Below are 24035 nucleotides of genomic sequence, written 5' to 3'. Positions count from 1 at the left end.
ACAAATAACAGCTTGTTTCAACAGGAAATACTTCAAATAACATAGTGAACGTGGAAGTAGATTTTTTCTCAATTCAGTATAAAATTATTAATGAGTTTATTAAAACTTACCTAAATATTACATACAAAATAATGTATCGCGTGTTTCTGAAGGGATGGACTTATTTCACTTGAAAAATTATTGATAATGTTTCTCTATGGAAATATATTTCTTTCTAATTATTTGCATAGTAAATTACTTGTATGAGTCTCAGAAGAAACGGTTACATAGTAAAGTGAAGCAATTTAAGCTCAACGTCATGTTTTATATATTTTTTTTTTTTGAAAAAAGCTCTGTTTCTATTCTCAATTGCAAATAGTTTCATGTGAATGTTGTTATTAATTTCTTATAGACCGAATAATTGATTAACATGAAGAAGGTGTTCCTTGTTAAAGGTATTGGACAGCCGAGTTTGTTTAACACGAAGATAATATCAATCTGGAAGAAATCTATAACAAATAATATATATCATTTTTTTTTTCATTCTAATTCATCAACTCTATAAGAACTCAATTCTTATTGGTATAAAATTTGTGTCAAATCTCATGAATTTACGACGTAATTCACCAGATAGTATCCAGTGAGCAATCGCCAATGTGATAACAAATTTAGTTCTCGGGCCGGATAGGGTTGCCCTTATTTTCCCATCTTCTGTTTTCTATTTATCAATGTAATATATCAATGAACCTCGCTGAAGCAGATTTTTTTCTTAACTGTCGACTAGTTATCGTAGCTTCATAGTTTTTAATGAAGCATAATTTGGAGGGTTTGTATCCAATATCAACAGGTACCTAGCACTCTTCTAGAATGCTTACATCATTGATGTCACTAGGATTCATGTTCTGACTTTTGTGTGTTTTTACTACCCGCTTTGCTGATTCACTTGATATTATTAGAATATGACATTTTTTGACGTTTCCGAGTAGATATTCGATCAACAATATAAATTTAAATTGCTTTGTAGTTTTCGATTTCTGTCGTGAAACTATTGCTTTTATTTCGCAAAAATTGGCATTTCCTCAGTGCAATTTCTACACATGAGGGAAATATTCTCTTCAATAATATACAGATTCATTTTTTGAGAATACATCCCACAATTAACATCTCTAATTGAAAAAATTTTCATGAATTTATTCTCCTCTGGAGAATTCTAGTCTGGACTGTATTTGTATTAGTCCAATAAGTCAAAATTCGATAATAACTATATCAATGATAGATATTGTGACCGGTGCACAGCCGCACGTCATCTTTCGGTACCGGTCATGATTTAGTGTAGTGGAAACTTTAGTGAGACGGGTACATAGCCCCTCGCCATGGCGCAAGTCATAACTATTGTTCGAAATGTATCTGAATTCTATCGTAGGCAAACGTTTCCACAATATTCTGAAATTATTATATGGGCATATAAAACAACGCAACGAAGTAATAGATACTGAAGTTCTAATAGTGTTTTGTTGTAATTAGTGTGGAAATCGTGGTGTCATGATGTTTTTAGTGCGAATTTTACTAATACAATCTCATCCACGAACCTAAAAGAGTTACAATATTTTTTCCGATGCCATTTCATAATTTATATCAAAGGCTATAAAATAACTTGTTTATTAGGGGAGAATGAGGGAATGATGATCACTTAATTCGAAATGGTCGAAAACAAATTATAAAAATTAGGTGTTATAGATTTGAGTCGAAAGCTGTACATGTATATTTGGAAACATAGCAACTGCAGCTCCTTCATTCGGAGATTTTGAGAATTATGGGGATGAATTAAAAAAAATCTCTCTGATTGGTATATTCTCACACTGCGGCTAATACCGATCACTTTTTGGGGTAATGGCAATCACAATGAATAAATGCAATGCATTTATCATCTATCATTAAGAACAAATTATGAAACAATAAGGAAACTTGAAAAAACATTGAAATATATTAGAGATTCTAAAATGAATAAGTATCTTCTTGTTTCTAATGATTGAACAATTTAAAACTTTTAATTAGTTATTGCTTCAGGCAGATATTACACAAATAGCCTCCAAGTAAATCCCATCTTCTACCATTCTACCATCTTCCATGTCGTCCAATTCGTCGTCATCGCATAAGGTTTTTCATCTATGTAATAATTTTCTTAGTCACTATCTAATATTTTTTTCTTTGCCGAACTTTTAGCTATTATTTGTCATTCAGTGTCTTATTCTTCTATTGTTTCCAGCATTAAGGCTGACTTGCCTTCTCTTTTCTGCTCTTTCTTCTTCTTTGTGAGTATTTTTGACTACTGTTTAGCTCTATCTCCAGTTTTCTGTTTGAAATAGATACATAGCCTTGGGATGATCTCATTATCATCATTTCTCCTTAAATTCCTTTAAACTGATGAAAAAGTAGTGAACTTTCAGATGATTTAGAGTTAGTTTGAGAATTTTATAATTTTAGAACAAGAAAGACCTGGCTGCTTCAATAAAATTTCAGCTTGACTGAAACTAGAATTATTGTCAATAATTGGTTGCGAAACATTAGGGGCATGAGTCGATTTAAACGGAACAGCATTAGGAACATGTTTAGCTGTTGACATATTTTTACAACGATCAGAACAATGTTACTGTTTCCATTAAAAGTATCTGGAGTCAAGAATCCTGATTCCTGAATATATTTGGATTTATAGGATATATTCCAATTAATTGTAATCCAGAAACATGAATGGATATTATTGCAGCTGTGAAATGAGCCTAATTGAACAGACTCGTCAGGTCATATGGAGTGATTCTCAGTAAAGCAAGACATGGAGAGAACACATTCTTGGAGAGATGCAACTTTCAAAGGTCCGTGATGTATGACATCTAATGACTGCATCCTGTATAATCCGTGTGGAGGAGACACAACATTCAGATGCCGTTTTCTCTGCATTTATAAGCTTCCAAAGTTATGTGACATGGTTCTCTAATATCAACAAAAAACGATGTTCTGAGCTAGCTTTCCAATGTTTTATGAAATGTCTGAGCCACTTCACCAAAAAAATTCATTTGACCATCGATTCTCAGAGCAGTAATATATTACACGAGATAAACCATCTTTTGAAAAAAGAGGTGTCATTCTTTTCCTTAGAAAAATAACCATCGAAGGAATATAATTTCCTACAGCGTTCATCGCTTAACAGATCCAACACCTTATTATGTTCAAAGTTGAATTGGGACATCAAAAGTTCAAAATTGTTATGGAATAATTCCACTTCCTGCAGTGTTGGAATTTTCTTTAAAAATTATAAAATCAATCTTTTACTGCAAGTTTCCGTATTCTGAAGAAATTATGTCGAATGCAACTTCGTATGCGAGCCGTCTCATCTCCTATGGAGATAAACCATAAAATAAATCGGCCATCAATTTCATTCTTGTGGCCATAGTGGTCTCATCATCTTTGCAAATGATATTTTTTTCACATAATTTTAGACCAGTTTTGATACCCTTCGTTTTTCTATCGTATAAAGTGGTGAATGAGATTTTTGTTCACTTGCGAATTGAGTTTCCATTTTCTGTATATGTTAAGGCAATGACTAATGACTCTTTTGTACAACTTCCTTTAGCATCTGTAATGAAAATTTAGCATATCAACCTTTATGGGATGATACCGATCATGATCGGTATAACCCCATTTGTTTTGATCGCCACACTAGAGAATCCACCCACACAAAAAAAACTTGACAACAAGGAAGTAAATCGAGACGTTATTATACACAAAAATTGGAGCTCAATCTATATTCAGCGGTGTATATAGTGAATACGAATCGAACACATGATTTAGAATGGCTCTTACTCCATTTCCCCCTAACTCATTTGAAAATATGATTTTTGAAAAGTGAAATTCGTATACCTGCAAATAGGCCTACGAAACCTACCAAGCGATCCTTCGTGTAATTAATGAGGTTAATATATTACTTCACGGTGCCAGTATGAATTATTACCGCGTAAATTGATTTCATTCACACGATAAAGATACAATATGAGCTCGAAGATTATAGTTATTATCTTCCGCTTGTATAAAGATATATTTCTACAATAAACTTGAGGGAGAAAGCGATTTGGTGAACGCTTAAAATAAATATATCTCATTTTGTGAAGTGGAAATGCCACCCCGTTTTGTAGAAGAGCTCGATTTCGAAATGATAATCAATATATCTAGTCATATATCACTGTCCTTATTATTCTGTTTCAGAAGTTGCGGCCAGAAAAAGGAAACTGTATTTTCCAAAATGTTTTATCACAGTTTTATAATCTATTTATAAAAGATACGATTCCGCTTCTAGAGCAGCGATTTTTTCAGTATATCATAATAAATTGACTAGAAAATCATAATAATATCTTCAAACATTATATTTCGGATGATAATTTGAGTAGTGAAAGTTTTTCATTTTTTGTTTTGACCTTCTGTTACAATTTTTCTTTTTTACTTTTAAATTACCTCCACAGCGTAGTCATTGGCACAGAAACAAAAATCTGATGATCTATTATAAGCTATCAAATTACATGAATACATTTTATGAATGAGGTTGATGACTTTAAAGAAGTTTTTGACTTTATGATGGAGGGTTATCTGCAGTGGAGGAGTATGTTCTTGACGGTTATAATATAACATGACAATTATGTGAAGAAGGATTCTTGGAAACATCAAATAACTGTGTATGTGTTTAGCATAGCTAAGTCAAAATCTTCTAGTTGTCATAGATTCTTACCAAGTTAAATATTTGAGAAAGAGGTTGAAATTAAATGGATGGAAACTGCTAAGTGCTGTGGTACAGTTACTCCGTTTGGAATGAAGGTTTTGAAATTAAACTAAAGTATCATTGGATCCATCTGGTGAGCGGAAATTTGATTTCCTGACGTAACAATTGTTTGTAACGATAAGAAGGTTATTTAAAATGGTTTCAATTGACGAAATTATAGAAAGTGAACACGAAGGTTACCAGAAGGGACTTATGAGTTCGTGATTTAGTGTAACTGCTCAACCTACTCCAGACTAAGTTTTGGAGTGAAGATGTAGTATATATGATGGAGTAGGTTTTTCCGTATACTTCATAGATTTGTTTGCTTCACAAGCTACAGATTCATGTTTGATAGATGTGTTAAATATTAGTTATCAGTTCTTAGTAAAGATGCGTCAAGACGCACACTGTAGCAGGGGATGCCCACCAATAAGATAGTTTACAAAACCGTCACAGATGGATCCAACTATGGGAGGTGAATTAAAAGTAGAATTTACAGTTGCTTCTTAGCGGTGAGGTTAGTCACAATTTGGAAGAAAGGATTTGATACTCTACAAATGACAATAAACAAGAGGTACAAGCCATATACCATATTTTATCATCCATCTTCTGAAAAAAATCGGAATCAAGGATTCAAAAGTTCTAATCGAGGGATTTTATTTTTTGTAGTGAGACTTTATGATGTCAGAAGCTGCTGGAAAGACAAGTTGTATAGAGAAGGGAAAACCTCGAAATCAAACGTTATCACAACTATGGTACAATAATACAGAACACTTTATGTCATTAAATTATTATTCTGTCTAATTGGAAATCAATTCTCACTGTAAAAAACTCTGGTAATAAAGTTCGTTCTGCAGTAGTATTCTCAAACCAGTGCCGACAAAAAAATAATTAATGACATTCAATTTTTTTTCTCTTTTCAAAAAGTTTGATATAATGAGGAGTTTAAACTGGGACGAAAGTTCGTCCCCCGATTGATTAATGAAAACAAAGTTTGCTTATAATAATTGGTCCAAAAATTTCTCTCAGGAGTATTATTCTAATCAGCTTCATTCAAGTATAAGTACGTTGTAAAAATAGAACTTGAAATGAATTTGCGATCATGATAAAGTTTATCACCATTCGATTTACCGCTAACAAAAAAATGGGATCAATTCATAGTATCAGGAAGATAATAAAATTGAAGGGTCGTACTGGAAATTTTAGATTTAACCATCTCTTACTTGTTGGTAAAATGCCTGACAATCGCTCAAGTTTTATCCAGAGTAAAGTATTTATCAGTTCCGTGAGATAATATTTGGATTGACATTCATCATGATTCCAGAAAAAGTCTAAGACAAAAGAGAAGTCACCAAACTTTCATGTTGGCGGAAAAAAGTGCTTAATCGGTATGTGAAGTTTCATACAGAAATTAGAGGACAAACTTTGTATTAGTCTATCGCTCACTGTGAGTAACCCAGAAGATATTGGAGATAAAAGATAACTTGTGTCGTAAGATCATTGATTAACATAAGACGAGTTCAAGGAAAATTTAGGAATTGAACGAGCAGCAGCATAGATGAAGAACATACGATCTTTATCTCACCTAAGGAAATTTTCGGATAGTGTCTTCTTCAAAAATTACGTAAAACTAGACAAAAGAATTTATAAAAAGATAACAAAAGCTGCCAATGATATTTATTATAATAGGAGACTCGCCAATTCTCTAAAGAAACATGATCCATTGTGAGTTATCTAAGAAATAGGGCTTCTTCATCTAGCATAATCTTTGATTCACCTGATGACCTCAATAATTACTTTGTAAATGTAGCCAAAAATTTATCAAATTCTATAATCGTTCGTAAACTTGTTTCTCCAATTTCATAAAGGTCGTTGTACGGCTATCAACTTAGGAACGCGGATGACGACCTTTATCTACCTACTTCACGTTCAGAATTAGTTATGGGCTCAATATTCTAAAATGCCAAAAAAATGGACAATCACTTGCCAATTGAAATAAAATCTATATCATCGATATCATAATTTGAGGGCATATTTAGTGAAAGTGCCTTTTCCTTTGTAAACGACTTTTATTCTAATTATAATATTCAATTCTGGGCATGCTGCATGCCTTTCAATATTACCTATAATTTTGTTACTCATTGTGTTTTTCTTTTGTATATTGTTAAGGATCACTTACATCTAGCCAAGCGTTCTTCAAAATGGATACTTCATTTGTGAATGATGTGCAGAAAACTAGGTTATTCGGTTGGATCAACTATTTGAACATTTGTTAACGAATGTTCCGAAACGTTTTCAACAAAAAGGAATTTAGTCGTTTCCCATGTTTCATTATCAACAATAAATGTTCATATAATCTGTGAAATTTATCAGAACTTTTGCATCAGACTGAGTTTCTAAAGTTTATAATCTCGATTCTATACAAACTTCATCTATAAGTAGAGAACAATGCATCAACAAAAAAGTTTCGTCATTCTTTAGACAAAAGTATCGCTAGCGTGGTGCCGTGATGTAATTTATGTATTGAAAGTCGACAACAGTACGTTATGTTAGCACGTCTCATGTATCAACGAAATTTTTTTGATGAGGAAGTTTCTATACTCGAAGTATGGGAATCGGAAGGGTGAAGAGCACACACGCACTTTGAAAACGACATATATTGAACTGTCGACAAGAAAATAGATAGACATAAATCAGACAAAGGACTGAATGGAAAGGAAACTGATTTTTCGGTTGCTAGAATTCACTATTCTGATAGCGTCGGTTGAAAAAAAGAGATATAAATTTGTTTGTGAACTCATTATAGAACTTGAAATGGAAAGTCGGTTGTATCATTGGAGGTAAAAAGCGACAAAAGACTGCTCTTAAAGATTGGAATAGTACATGATTTGTATATTCATATATTTGAATAAAGTATTTTGATCCACGATGTATTTTTAAAAATAACGTTTCGATTCAGCTTCGGTCTTTTTCAAAATGTTATCTGATAACTCTGATTATATACCACATCAAAATACAATAATTTCGAACAATTATAAAGTAATGCACAAAATTTATGAAACACACAATTTTAGTAACAACTCTAAAGCTAAGTGAACAGTCGATCAAACCAGAACTATTTGTCACAGGAATTGTTCAAACTGTATCCCGTTCACTATCAACACAGGCCAAGCCGATGGTAGAGCTGATTTACAGAATTTCTCATTATCTTCGGAGTCTAAATGATTCTAAATTGTTTGAAAGGGGTAAGATCAGATGACATAGGTGGTCACTCCATTCATCCCCGTACTCCAATCAATCTTAATTTGAACTGATTTTTCAGAAACCTCACAATTATAACATTAGGACCATAATGTGATAGTGCACCATCTTGTTGGAACCAAATACTGGAATCATCAAAACAATTTTTCCGTATTATTTGCAATTGAATATCCTGTCTTTTATTAACTTTCTCAGTTTTTCCTTACGTGACGTGTTTCTTGCATTGCTTTATATTTAACCACATTGTATTCAACCACATTCAAATTCATTAATAGGAATAAAAATTAATTATTTTTCAACTTGTATTTTACGTACTATAAATTTATCAAGTTTTTATCGAATTTATCGAGTATTATAGAATTTATTTAATTCTATTCTTCTTTATTAATTTGATGACTTATAAATCTGTTCTCTAAATACTTTTGAAAGAGTTTTATGAAAAAACTGAACTTCAACAATTAATGCACTATTCTACAGGTAAGAATTTGCATTTTAATATGAACTGCCTCGAAGCAAATTAAATTCTAATTCAATACAAATTTCATGGAATATTCCACTTTTCTAGTGAGAAATGATTTCTCATTGTTATAATAGTAACCCAAGTCAACCATGGAGGGTTATAAGTTGAATTAGTAGGACACTATTCTCAGGTTGACGATGCAATGCCGAGGATTAGCGTGCGATATCTCCTCAGGCGATGAGATAAGCTATTAACTTGACTTCCCTGTTTTATACTAAATTGCCAGCGAGAAAACCTCATTGTTGGGAATCTGCACATTTATTTCTCAACTACTAAACTATAGAGTAGGCCCTTCGTACTTATTGCTCTTACATTTAGCTATTTCAATTCTTTTAAATACATTCGACCATTTATTATTAGATACATCAATTTTATATTATTAATATTATTTTATGATTATGACTGGTAACATGATCGGCAATACTCGATTTTTTGGTCCATCCGTATTTCAAATGAGTTATGTGCTCTGTAAACCGAAAATTTACAGATCTCTTAGTCAGCCCGATATATTTTCCGTCACAATCACTTACAGCTAATTTCATATATAGCACTCTTTTCCAACTTTGATATTTTATCTCTAAGATTACCCCACAATTATTCTAATGTATTCTAGATTCATAATCTAATTTAAAACCCACTTCCTTCGTATAGACAGGATTGAAAGGTATCATAGCAAATTTTTTTGTTCTCAATTTCTATTTTGGAAAAGGTGGTTTCCCATAGAGATTTCTTAAACCTATGACGGTTAATTAACCTTTTTACAAATCTCTATCACAACCATTGAGTGCAGCTACATTCTCAATAAACGTCCTTTCCTTATTGTATCTCTCGATGGAGACTGGGTATCGTTGTAGTGTTTTTCCTGAATTCATAAAATTCTAACCTATTACAATAGTTAATTATCGAAGTATCTACAAATGGTAACTGTCATCATTTTCCATTTGAAGTCAAGTGAACTTTATAGATGGATATTTTGAAATAAGTACCGAAATGAATTCTTCTACGTTTGCCTTTTTCATATTGAATTTATAGATAAGTTTATACACATACCTGTACCATACCCTGGGAATATACTGAAACTATTTACTGATATGCTTTTCAAAATGATTCATGAACAGTTCAGCTATAAAAGGTAATAGGAAATTGCCTATCGTTGTTCCTTCATCTTGCTTATAGAAGTCGTTGTTGAACTGAAAATAGTTGTGCTCCATACATCTTTTTCACAATTATAACTATTCTTCCATTATATTAGCTGAGTACTGAAGGTACTCCAAGGTATGCGGAATTAGCACGCTGGGAAATAATAAACTTACATCAAAGTACATTAATATTTCCTCATCTTCAATTTCTCTATTCTGCACTTTGTTGATGAATTCTTCATTGAAAAACTCTCTGGTTGATAAATAGGTTTTCAAACTTCTTTTAAGTGTCTCCTCAACATTTATTATTATTCTATACAAAGGGATGGAATCGTTCATAATAGCTTTGTAGACTCGAGAATTCAAGATTGTTGATTTATTTTGAAGAGTTGCCGAGGAAGAATTGTGATCATATATGAAAATTTTTCAACAATTTTTAAAAGATGTACCTTATAAAATTAATTTGCTAATAAAGATTATGTTTAAAAAACCTAATGGAAGATTACATCTTTGGTTTTAATTTCATGCTGTTTTTGCTATTGGCTTTACAAAAGCATGCCGTTGTGATGAACTTCGAAAATTGAAAATTAATGACATGGAAGATTTCAATTCGGCCCTTTCAATGAAATTACCCGATACTAAAACAAAAATTCGAATCAATTCCATAATCACAGGAGAATTCTACCAAATTGACAAAAAATATACAAAACTTTGACCCCAATGTAAGAAAATGGTAAATCTACGAAACTGACCATGGGAATAAATAAATTTGGCACCTTGTTAAAATATAGATAATTTTTTTTTCTAATTATTGAATCCCGAATTATATATACAATTCACTATTTCCCAAGATCATCTATGACTGTTTTAGTGAATATAGGAGCGAATCTTTTTATTTTGAAACGATGTTAATCCAATAATACTCTATGATTCAGCTTCTTATGACACTAAGACCTGAATAAAACTGTGCTTTAGAAGTGCAGTACGTTTCTCGATTCACTTCAACTTAAACCTTGGTTGATATATCAATAACTGAAAAAGTGTTGAAGCAAAAGGACCTACCAGGAATTATGTATATAATCTGTGAGCTCTTCTATTACTTAGTGGTGTATGGTGTTAATGGTTATATTTGTGCAAATTTCCTCTATTGATTCCTATTATGAGTCCATTGCTTCCTTACAGTTTATTCCTCCTTTATTCCATATTTCTGTTCTAACTTCATCCTTCGATTTTTTCCTGGTCTGCTCCTTTTTTTTATTTTTTCCAATTTTCGCATTCCATAATCTTTTAACAAGTTGCTCTTGATTAATCCGATGTACCCCCACCGTTGAAATTATCTTTCCTCTATATTGTGTTATGTAAGTTGTGTATTGCTGTCTATTTCATCTTTTTTTGTCACTCCTTCTCTTCTAAATATTTTTTCTCTCGGCTGAATTTTACTTTTTTGTCGTTCTGTCAACAACAATGTTTGAATGTTTTGAATGTTCTTCTTTTGATATCTATGAATACTCTTAATATTCATGACGTAAAATAATTTGTTGATTTTTGTAATTCAGTTATTTATATCGGCAGTTTGTCTCCCATTTTTGTCGGTTATTTTACGTGATCAACTTGTTCCCAGGTTTCTGTATCAATTCTTATATTTATTTTGGTTTCTTCTTTTTCAATCACCATTACTTTTGTTTTGTAATTATTTATTTTCATGCCCATGTACTGCTTTGTTCCAGACCTTAATTTTTTCTTGTAACTCGTTCTTTGCTATTAGTATATATAATATATAGATAATTGAAAGACAAATGAAAAACCGTATATCGCTTTTTCTCTTTAAACATAAAATCTTGAAAGCTCAACAATTTGGTCTCCTACCTGATGAATGCACTAATTACGCTATGTTTGCTGTTCTTTATGAAATAAACACCTCACTAGATAATAAATTTTATACGGCTTCGGTTTTTTGTGATTCGCTTGTGTTAATCATACGAGGTCTTCTTTTTAAACGGTGTGAATCTTATCTTGAATGTAGAAAATAACTAGTACTATTGGTAATAATAATTGGTAAAGTTATTAACCAGTTGGCAGTGGTGTACCTCAGGATTCAGTTTTAGTTAATAATGTCACAGACTTACGAATTGATTCACTTAATTTGCAGATGTAACCTGTAGTGGTCCAAATATACAGGCTTCACATTCTATCATAGAAGATTTCATTATTGTCGAGTCTACATATTGGTATCCTTCAATGATCCGTACATATAGAAAATTTGCCAGAAAAATTATTCTCCACTAATTCCATTAAATCTGTATCGGAACAGCTACATTCTCGTATTGCTTCTACAACTTACTACTCGTTGTTTTTAATGCAATGTTTGGTTTGCCTTAATGGAGGTCTTGTACTCTTCGAATCTATCTTCAAATTACAAAAGATAGCTATTTGTTATCGTCTGCAAACGATTATTCACTGATGTTGACACTTTTTGGTTACAAACGTCCCACATATATTTTTTAATTAAAGCAGACAATCTCTCTATGATCTTTATTCGTCGTAATGTCCTTTGGAAGTTATCTTTATCGAATGCGTCGGCTTTTAGCACGACTGGAGAGATTCAATATGTCTTCCTATTATTGGTGGATCAGGAATCCGGGCGAAATCTGTCGCTCACCACAACTCGCTTACGAAGAGTTTTTATAAGTGTTGTTATACCAACTTCTTTCCTTATATCTGCCTATATAATCATTTTCCGAGATAATGGAGTGCTATTCCGAAACACCCTGTATATTGTGTTTCACAGAGGGTCACCAAATTACCCAGATTTTCTTAAAAAAAGTGTCATACAGAGATAAATCATCAATATATTAATTATCTTACAGCATTTCTGTTGTATTTTATCAACTTAACATATTTCGCGAATTTTTTAACGTATGATGTGGAAAATAAAAAATATTTGTATTATGTACATATGCTCGTCGGTAGCATATTTTACATAGTACGCCACCTGTGTTTTTCCGACAGACGAGAAATTCTTCAAAACGAGTCTATATCACCGACAAAAAACCTTCATCGCGATATGTAACTTTGTCATTCCATGTATTATGCATGACTTTTCCGTCACGTGCGGCAAGAAAGGCACGTGTATGAAAACCTACCTCAATTGACAGTTTCTTTTTACCCAGTCGCCCAGATAGTTGAGACATAAAAATTTCATACTTTCGTGTATTATCGATTGTACTCCTATACTCGATGCGACACTTTTTGAATTTGTATTTTTCTTTAAACTGGATTGGATTTTGGAATTTAGACCATAATTAAAAAATCAACATAGAAAAATGCCTACTATAGTACTCAGACAAAGAGGTTATTGTATAAAAAAAGCAATATTGATAATATAATAGTATATTACACACCGAAGTGGGAAGAATTTCATTACTGTTGAGAGATTAGATATAGTTAACCAAGACGCGAAGCCTCGAGGTTATCAATGAGGTGTGAGGTACAGTATGATTCGAACAATGCTACAAATTGAAGAAAAAACTGGTATTTCGAAAATGTTGGCCTTCCTAAAACAAAAAATGGGGGTTTCAGGCCCAAGATATCGAACGTATTTTCCAGAAAATATATAGAGGATTTGTTAAGCGAAGCTCCAAATGAATTTATACGAATAAAAGTAATATATTTATGATATTCAAATAAGTATTTGAAAAAAATCGTGTTTGGGTTTGTATAAGTGCACAGTTATTATGGTATTATATTCACCTTGTTGCTTTAGGTCGCAATAATAGACTTATTTCGGTTCAAACTCCAAAAGATATAAAAGTAGATAATTTTTCATTACTGATCCAGTATAGGTGGAGATCATTCGAGACTACACGAATTTGAGAGAAAACATAGAAATCAAGATTTTTTATTCAGCTTAGAGAGAGAACTTTTGGAGACGCCAGCGCTGGTACTGGCCTAAATATTTCTATCAACGCTTATAATAAATCAAATTTAACCATTAATTTGAATATGTAGTTTGATCTGTTTAAACTATTTGTTGGTTTTTATTGTTTGTCATTAAATATGTATTATCATATTTGTCAATGTGTTATATTTTTAATGTGTTATATGTATAATATATTCATCTAAATTATATAAGAAAAATTTTAACGATCACAATATTTTAGAGAGCGGGAAGTGAGGGTGGTAAATGAGGGCGTTAAATGAGGGCGAAAAGTAGGGGTGTGTAACGTTCAATAACGTTAGTACTGACAGAATTGCATATATGGTTGTATATAAAAATAATTAAATCATAAAAATGTAGATAAAGCTGGAAAGTTTAATCTTTGATAAAAATTATGTTTGCCATAGAGGAGAGGAAGGACAGAGAGCAAAACTGGAGCATTATGCTAGATTTTTGTGAGAGAAAATACTTCATCACCTCATCCCAAAGTCCGTCAAACCACCCTCGTATAATCTACTGGAATCATGGATGAAGTACTGATTAGAATGTTTCTGATGGATTGATATAAGAGATTTATTACGAAAGGAACGGAAAGCATAGATTGGACGAAAAAATAGGGGTAGATACAACAGGAAATATAAGAAGTGCACAGATATAAAATTATTGAACAAGTTTCAGAAAATCTTGCTGAATAGAGGAAACGGTGAAGTGAGACCTAGAAGTAAAAGTTACTGGAGTTGAAAAATGAGGCTGATATAAAACTAGAGATAATACAGACATAATCGGAAGATTGCATATGAGATGGAAAGAAAACCAAATGCAGATATTTGAAACACAAATGGATTAAATCACAAATTTGGTATCGAAATCAATACCAGTGAAGAACTGTAGGTATAAAAGTCAAATGAGAGTTGACAAAGTGGAAATGGAAACAATGGAAACAGTGAAATTCTGGGCGTGTCACTTTGAATGAGATTTTTTTATTCAAGGAGAGACTCTAAAAGGAAATATGGCTTTCTTAAATAAATATAATAAGATCTAATTTTATGAATAAATTTTAGTATACGCATCATTCCTTTCTCAAGAAGGACAATTCACGTGAATTATATAACCACTCAATTCCAAAATTGCGAATAAAAGAACTATTTTTAGTACTTTTCAGAGACTATGATTCGAAGAAGTGCAAATTACAAGTCCCCTAGAAAGGCAAAACATAGCGAAGATGCGATTCGAACAACTAGTAGTAAGTTGTTAAAGCAGTACGAGAATCGAACACAAATTCATTGTCAAAACAAGCAGATGATAATTTTTTGATAGGGTCTCTACATGTACAGACCATTGAAGGGCACCTTAAATTTGTAGAGTAAGAAACTTTATCGTAGTTGAAGTCGTTAAATCACAAAAAACCGAAGCCATATAAAAATTTATGATTAAAGGATAAGTCAATATTGAAATCACCGCAAAAAAGTCTTGCTCTTAGTAGGCAGAGCATCGAGTGAATTAAGAAGGTTCCCAAAAAAAGAATGAATATTTGATTGGGGAGGTCCATAAATACAAATTATATATAAATCGATAGTTTTATTGTGAATCATGGATTACTTAAAAGTATTTTCTACTAGTAAAAATTTGATACAGCCTCGCCGGATGACAAAATTGAAGATCCGCCTTGAACTAAATTACCAACCCCTGTCATATCGGCTAATAATGCTATTCATATTAAAAACTGGTTCATTCTCATGTAGCCAGTGATCAGTAGTAGCAACTATCTGCGGTAGCCCCAATTTCTCCAAAAACAAATACAACTCTCTCGTTTAAACAAGTGATAGAAATCTAAAGTTCTTGTATAACATCATATTTTGATGTTGAAATTTTCACCGAAAATTTATTGTTCGGAAACTGTGATCTAAATCTCGTTTTGGGTGTTAATCTAATATAGCTCTAGGTGATCACTTGAACCGAAAATTACTTCTATTCAGAATATCAATTCTCACGTAAGACTAATGATTCTTTCTCACACGAATCCTTGTCTTAACACAAAATGCTACTCTATATCTGTACTATTTTTGTTTGCGATTGCACTGAGTTTCACGAAAAATCTTGTAATTTTCCCGACACAAATCATCGTTCCCATCATTTCATGCCTCTTTATTCTTCACAAGTATTTCAGTCTCTCGACCTAAGCGAAACCCAAATTTGACAACAATTTCAGCACAATCGCTTTAACAAGGGCTTGCCATTGATCAGAATCTGGGTAACTCCCACTGACAGCTAATTAATCACTCTATTACTTAATTGAAGTGTTGAAAAGCCCGGCTAGGCTATCGTGTCATTGTTCCCTATTCCAATTTGGCCGAAAATGGTTATATGGAGGCTATATTTTTTTAAAAGTTGGGGATCGTTTTCACAGCGCTTCGCCCATGAAACAATATTCAATTCGAAAAACATTCATTCACTTTACATTATTCAACTCACCGAGAACTTCCATTTTTAATGATGAAAATAAACTTCTGTGACTTTATTTGCAAAAATGATTGAAACATTAAATCTTAATAGAAATGTCAGCTAAATACTGAACGTGATTTATTATTAAAAAATTCAGGAATAGATCAGAATAATTTATTGAGAACGAAGTATCAATATTTGATTCAGATAAGCTATACAATACTTTTTCAAAATTCAAATTCAAATTTGATTCCTAGACTTCGTACAAACTGCGCTGTTCTCATTCGATAAAAACTGATATTTTACGGGGATATCTTATGGAACATTTAGTTCTATTGTAACCTTTTCTAGTAATTAACTATTCTTTTCATTTCGCCAATCATGTTTGTCTTCCTCTGTTTCTCAATAGGCATATATTTCAAGTCCATATCAATCTTGTCTTTCTCATTTATGTTTGGTCTTTCTCTATTTATTTTCTGGTTTCCATTCTTTTGACTTACTCAGAGTATCCCTTCTTCACTGCTTCAGTAAATGTATCCGTACCATGCTAAGCTGCGAGTTTTCTTATCCATCTCAACGCCGTAGGTTATAACCGCTGTGTAATTTTCATTATGCATTCATTCTATTTTCTGATTTTGCAAGTACCGTCGCGATGGATGAGGAGTCAGATAACTTGAAAGAGAAGGAAAATAAGAGGACCTTGAACAATCTCTTGAGGAATCATATGTAAATGAACGGAAGAGAAAGAAAAATAGTATTATATAAGTAATGATATACACGACTTGATAGAAGAACGACAAGAAAAATTCAAATGACACTGACTAGATTTGGACAGAAGTTCTAAAATATCAAATTATAGGATTGGAATAAAAAGGAATTATCAGAAAAAGAGTTCAAACTGCATAAAAAATTTTGTAAAAACTATATTTTTATGCAACTAAAAGATCAGAATCTCCCAAGTTCACCCATATCCCGAACTATGCTGTTAAGTTGTACATTCTGTACTGATTGGAATGAAATTAATAATTTTATAGACATTCACATTCTTCGTAACAACGAAGCTCGTTCATTTGTCTTATCGTGCATCTCATAATTTAAAAATTAGCAAGTGTGGGAACATGGAATACCAAAGTTGCTTCATCGCAATCACCTAGACAACATATTAAATTGCAGTAATGACACATTTTTTCAGAATTTATTTGATTCGTCGGTATTGATGGAAAGTTTTCTCTCACTTCTGTCTATGGACATCGTTTCTGGCAGACATCTTTTATAAAGATCAGCTGGTCTCTTGTGCAAAAGAGTGAGTAGTTATGAACAGAACATTTTTATAAATATACAACAATTCCTTGACTTGTAAGTAGGAGTTGAATTAACATCCATAAATACTAATTCATCAATAGTCATGAATTGAATAAACAGATTGAATCAATTGTCTTTTTATGATATATAGATATAATATAACTATACTACAGTACTACAGGAAGAAGTCAAATCATTCAAAAAATTGTATTGACACCTTTCATTTCTATCATGTCGTAAACGTCGTGACCTATTTAAACTTTCTGATGCTCAAATTGAATATGGAAATTCTCAGTAGTGCCCAGTGGGAACTGGCATATGTCGATTTTCCTTCGCAGTAATCAAAACTTTCTAGAAGGGATATTTTAAGGAAACTTCAGATTAATACTTGCAATTGATGTCAGTGTGAGAATTATGGATCCCGGTTCGTTTCATTTAATTTAGTATGGAAAAACATTTATATCTTGAGCTTATTCTAGGTTACATCAGAACAGCAAATTGGAATGTTATTGGCAAAAGATATGGGAAGAATCCAATTAAAAATTGTACAAACAAATAGATAAGAATATAGTTGAATTTGAGTCTCTTATAAGGTGAAAAAGAGAAATATTCACTCTCTTCGTGCATCCTCTATTTTTCGAAGACTATCAGAAATTTGAAACAATATTTCCGATTTAGAGATACGGGAATCACCCTGCTCTTCTAGAAATACGTAGCACATCTTACTTTTAGCTTCAAACGTGAAAGTGATCTGAGCTCTGCTTATTATTTTTAAGGGGTGGAAACAACCCCTTAATGGAAAAATTGACATTGAGTCATTTTATTGCTATAAAAAGTGTTTAATATTAAGGAGTAAAATGGTAAAGTGTTTGCTAATACAATTACCTCATAATAGAATCATTTTCAACCCCTTGAAAACCTTATAAACCTTGCAAACGAACCCTAAATTGGAAAAATCACAAAAAATTACTTTGGTATGACATAAACAGATTTAAGTATAAAGAAAATAATATTCTATGTTCTATATCTTGATTATCGAATTTTGAACCCCCTTTTCACCTCTTGAAAAAAATTGTTTAAGAAAATTTCTTTTCATAAAATGAGAGGAATTTAATGTTATTCCATATTCTCGAAAATGATTATCATATTTTAAAATTGAAATTAAAACAGTAGATATATATGATTACACATTAAAAAATAATTTAATCATAGAGTGAGACAATAGTTTTGGGTTTCTATTATTGGTTACTTTCATTTTGCTCCATATATTCACACTCCTAAATTTTCAGTTTACGTAGTAAGTAGAAAAAAATACGATTAGTTTTTGGACCATAACTCCTTCAATTTTGATGCTATCACAACTTATAAAAAATCATTTTAAAGGTGTTTGTGCTGCCACACGCAGTTTAAACAATCATATCTCCGTCAATAAAGAAAAAAAAAACAATTTTTCTGCCAAAAAAAATACCTACATTTTTCATCATTATACTTATACTAAGAATGTGATTTTTTATAAATAAATAAAATATATAAAAAAAATATTTCCGATATTTGACTGTGCCAGTCATAAAAGATTATTACATGATTATATTTTGTATTATTTGCATGAGTTTCAACTGACTCCAGGCACTGTTTCAACCGACCATGGCATGGGGGCGGTTGTAGCAAATTATACTTTTGTTTAATTTAATTTCACACATAAAATACAAAGCAGTGGTCTTAAAAATCGGTGCCTATTAGTAGACAGATGAACGGTCTTTTATTTAATATATTTCCGTCATCTCTCACTTAACTAATCCAGATCAATAAACGGTAAAATTTTTCAAGCGTACCCAGTTTACCTTATTCCATTAAAAACTTAACCTGAAGAAAATGCCTCGCAACTCAGGTCTTATATCGTAAAAAGTGAGATCCGTGTAGCAACAAGTCGGTTTATTCATTCAATCCCCACTCAAGAATCTTTCTCCAACAAGCCAGACTCGATTTTTGTATAAATTATGTTTGATGGCATCTAATTTTTTATATTTTTGTATGTAGTCTTTATCGGCTTCTTTTCCCATACTATTTGTTGAGCTTCAACGACAGTTTTTATGAAGCCGACTTTCTGTTTCAAGAAAGGATTGCTAAGAACAACTGATGAGTTGCCTACTTCCAAAGCAAAATCTTAATAATGGTAAAAGTGTGTAACGATCTCATAATACCTTAGATTCTTTAAATTTGCTAAATGTCCAAGACTTTGACCGACAATTTAAGCTGGTCGATGCGACTCATACTTATTGCGAAAAATATTCAAAATTATATAAAAACTTGTCGTCCTTCTTGTCGAAAAATCATCTGCTTCTTGATATTTCTATTGTTTCAAAGCTGACGAATGATTCAATTTTCAAGTTAGAAAGCAATTGAATGTTCACATAACTCAGGAACGGAAATATTTTTAAATTGATACAAATCGCCGGACCACTCAAGATTCGATGGAAAAGGGACCAATCATTTTGTCGCCGTTCTTTCCATTCCGTACATGATGTTTTTTCAGATATTGAGCGAGGAATTCAACGTGGATTGTAACGTGACTAGTATGTAGAATTATTATGATTCATGTTACTTCAGCAAAAAAAATCAGTATCAGAAAAAAGTTGTATCGTTTGGATACTAATAATGCCTCTTGATATTATCTATAATCTTCTCATATCCTCAATAGTACAGCTTTAGTAGAAGCAATACACGTCCTTTCGAACAATATGTACCAATTAAAATATAAAACAAATAGCTCAGACTAAGGCACCAAAATAACTGGGGCCAACACTAGATACCATGAATCCAGTATTAGATATAAGAAAATATCAAATATTTTCTCTCAAAGATATATAAATAAAGAAATCATGAAACCAGTTTCAGCGTTGGAGATTCAACTAAATGGATGTGCTAGCGAAAATAATACCCATATAATTTATTTAAGAGTTGCCAATATCGTTGAATGGAGAAGCCTTTCAAATTGGTTATTCAAATCCTTAGTGTGAAAAATCTGTTTCCTAATACATTCCTAAAGTAGGTGTCTAAGTTTGAAGACATTTATAGTAGTTTAGGACAGAATAGAAATAATATGATCGGGCTGATTATTAAATTTAATGATAAGGAAACCTTCAACATTTTCTCAAAAAAATGTATGTACTATAATGTGATACATTAACCAAGGCTTATCTGCACCGAAGTACTAAAATGTGCTTCAACTACGAGGTACAGCTGAGTACAGCCCATAGGGTGTTGTTATTATGCTTATCGATTTAATATTATTCTATTATTAGAAAGCAAGTCTTTATAATAACTCAATATTATCAATACGTTTGTTCCATCACACGAATGTGTATTTTTGTATATTTGCCATTTATCATGGATTTTGTTATAATGTATATTATTTAAAATTATATATTGCAATGTCCAAAGTAGCTTCTAGTAATAAAACCGATAATAAGAACATTTATGATAACTGATATCGTTGACTACTGTTTGACGGTTTACGCCAAGTTTCTCATATCATCTGTTAAAATTTCACATAAATTCGACAGATGGATTATTTTTTATAGTCATATGCAGTGAATTTTTATTGAGTAAATTTGAGGACATAAAAGGGATAATTTGTAGGTAATTCTCTACTTTTGACAGTGACCCCCACGGCCACGATATCTGGTCAATATTATAATGATTTCCCAGCATGTTTTGATTCCGAGCTTAAGAGCAAATTATTGAGCACATTTATTGGAAGAAATAGGTTTGTTTCATCACAAGAAATGCCCGTCAATCTTCCGCTATTATATAGGAGAACCTAACCAAACTTATTGCCTTTTTCACCTAATTCACCTGACTTGGCCCCTTCCGAATATTTTTTGTTGAAAAGCTTCTAGAATGGCTTGATGAAAGTCATTTTTGGACAAATGAAGATGAACATTAGTATTACCATTAGGTAAAGTTTACATACAGTCTCTGAAGGCGATAACTTGGTTATCGAAACGCGCGTCCGACAGTGTAATTGTACGTGGTAGTGTAAACAGTGTATTCAGTATGAATATCGTAAACGGTTCCAGAAATTCCAACTAAATGAAGATGAGATGACAGAAACAGTGCGTGAAGTTGGAATCAATAAAAAATTAAATGTGTTTTATACAGTAAAGTAGCTTAATTAAAAAATTACTCCTCCGTCAAATCACCCTCTCATGTAAAATATATTCAACAAATTGCAATGTTTTTTTTCTTATACTAATTCAATGTACATATCTTTTTTAGCTCGGGAATTTTTTTTGGTATAGCAGCAGATAAATTAGAAATTCTTGTGCGATCTTATAGCAAATTGAATCTTATATTTTTCGAGGATGAAATATTGAGTTCTTTTTGGAGCTTAGTGGGCAATTTCGAAAGATATTTTTCCATAACTAATTCAGTAATTCTTCACGTGAATATTTTTGTCTGAATGAGAAAGTTTATCGCGTTCTGATTTTCCTAACTGTGATTTAACTTCCATTTCCAACCAATTTCACAAATTTGGCATATGAACCACATCCCTATCTGTTTTTCTTTCTAGATAAAAAATTCATTGCCATGAAAGATACACAAAAACAGATAAATTTCAAAGAAAAATGTCATTGTAACAATCACATCAGACCTCATGTATTATTCTAAATTTAGAGGAAATATTTTTGTATAGTTACTATAAATTAGAAGAATGCGACAATATTGTTTGTATAAGCAACGGCTTCTTTATATTACAAACCAAAATTTACAAGAAGTTCTTCCCACAGCTGAGAATTTCCATGTTTGAAACTCGCTTTCCATTTCGATTCCGGTATCTCCAATGGTTTGTTAAAACAATAATTACCATCAAAAGTATTATTTTCTTCGAATATTATACCACCTATCTTTTTTGCAGTAATCAGACTTGCAGAATATAGAAAAAGGCGACACACGTATGATAAGCCACCCCACAACGATCATCATGAAACTCTATACATAGACTATCGATATTAAGAGAAATCGATTTATGAAATGTTAACAGATATCGAACCATGGATAACTTTGTTCGATAAATATCTTCAAGAAATATATTTATTTGTTCCCAATTCCATCATAGTTTCAAATAGTGCTAAACTGAAAATTCACTGGACGAAAACAGTGAATAGAAAACTGGTTATTTGGAATTACAACTAACAACGATATGTTGAAGTGAGAACTTCTGGTATTAGCTAGGCAATATACATCAGCACTTAAGAAATACATTGTTAATAAGACAGCCAAAGAAAGTGGAAGTGATGTTCTTCGATTGCCGTTATATTGGTGAGGACTGAATAGATTCGAGATAATTTGCGCACAAATCAAAAAATGAGTTGCTCGTGAAAATATAACAATTAATCTTAATGATATTCGACAACTATTGAAAAATTACAGAAGAAAATTTGCAATAAGTTATATAACATGTGATTACAGAGCGACAAAGGTTAGGTTAGGTTAGATTAGGTTTGTTGATAGAAATGATGCATTTGCATACTTTATTCACAGCGCATGCGTCAATCATCATGACATCCACATACAGATAGATCTTGATAAGATCTATCGAACAAAGTTATCCATGGTTCGATATCTGTCAGCCTTCCTAGATAATGGCCACTTCGGAACGGCATCTTCAGAAGCAAATGTTTCCTTCGTATCAAATGATATGATAAATTCTTTTTTTCCTATATTACTTGGCGGCAAATGAGTTTATCGGAAATGTTTTTGGTGAGTGCCAAAGTTTAGACTCAGAAAAACGTCGAAATGATAAGTAGTGAACAATTGACCATGAGTATTGTACAATTCCTGAGGTGTGTCATGAATAATAAAGTTGTAGAGCTCCAGGAATACAAAGCTGCAGTGATAGATCCTTCTAATACCGACTGATTCTTCTGGAACCGTTATCGCCACTTTACAATTCTATACTATTTTTTGTTTGGTTTCTTCTTCATTGAACGGCTCTATTGATTATATTTCTCGTTATTTTACTTTAGAAAAACTTCAACGTGTTCATCCAAACGTTAAATCACATCTAAATCCATTTGAATTCGTGATACTGTTGAATAAATAACACAAAGGAATGAAAATATGCTTCAAATCAATCTTTCATATATTCCAATCACTATTCAGTTAGCTAAATTGAATCGACCGGTTTCAAACTCTTACTATTTAAACTTTTTTATAAGCTTTACTATTAACAAATGTAACTACAATATCAGCTCAACTATTCGCATTTCATGAGTGAGTATTACGAATTTCGAATTATTCCAAACAACTATTCTCCTAATTTGGCAAACTCTTGTCATTTTGAAATTATGTTCCTCCAAAACCACCTGAATCATCAAATGGATTAGGAAACTGTTTGATTATTTACCGATATTCTACTTATAATATATTGACGGAGGCAAATTAATTCACATTGTGTAAACTCGAATTGGATCTCCAATAAATATTTGATATAATATTTCTAGACGAATGATCTTCTTAGTTCCATAATCCATCATGAATAGAACTGGTTCCCACTTGTTCATTTCTCCACCTCGATGTATATACTCTGCATGGCCCTTTATATATTATGCCCTCTAATTATGTGTGTAAGTAATACTCGGAATGCAT

The 24035-nt window shown here is 32.0% G+C and overlaps 1 protein-coding gene across 1 annotated transcript in view; it reads left to right on the top strand.

The window, feature by feature from the left end:
- LOC130443047 (potassium channel subfamily K member 17-like) overlaps positions 1 to 24035 on the top strand; it is a 415525-nt gene that overhangs the window by 196725 nt on the left and 194765 nt on the right. The gene's annotated exons all lie outside the window — the stretch shown is intronic.

This window comes from Diorhabda sublineata, chromosome 4 (genome assembly GCF_026230105.1).
Source record: "Diorhabda sublineata isolate icDioSubl1.1 chromosome 4, icDioSubl1.1, whole genome shotgun sequence".
Lineage (NCBI taxonomy): Eukaryota > Metazoa > Arthropoda > Insecta > Coleoptera > Chrysomelidae > Diorhabda > Diorhabda sublineata.
The sequence above is the reverse complement of the archived record's forward strand: the minus strand, read 5'-3'. Positions and strand labels throughout refer to the sequence as shown.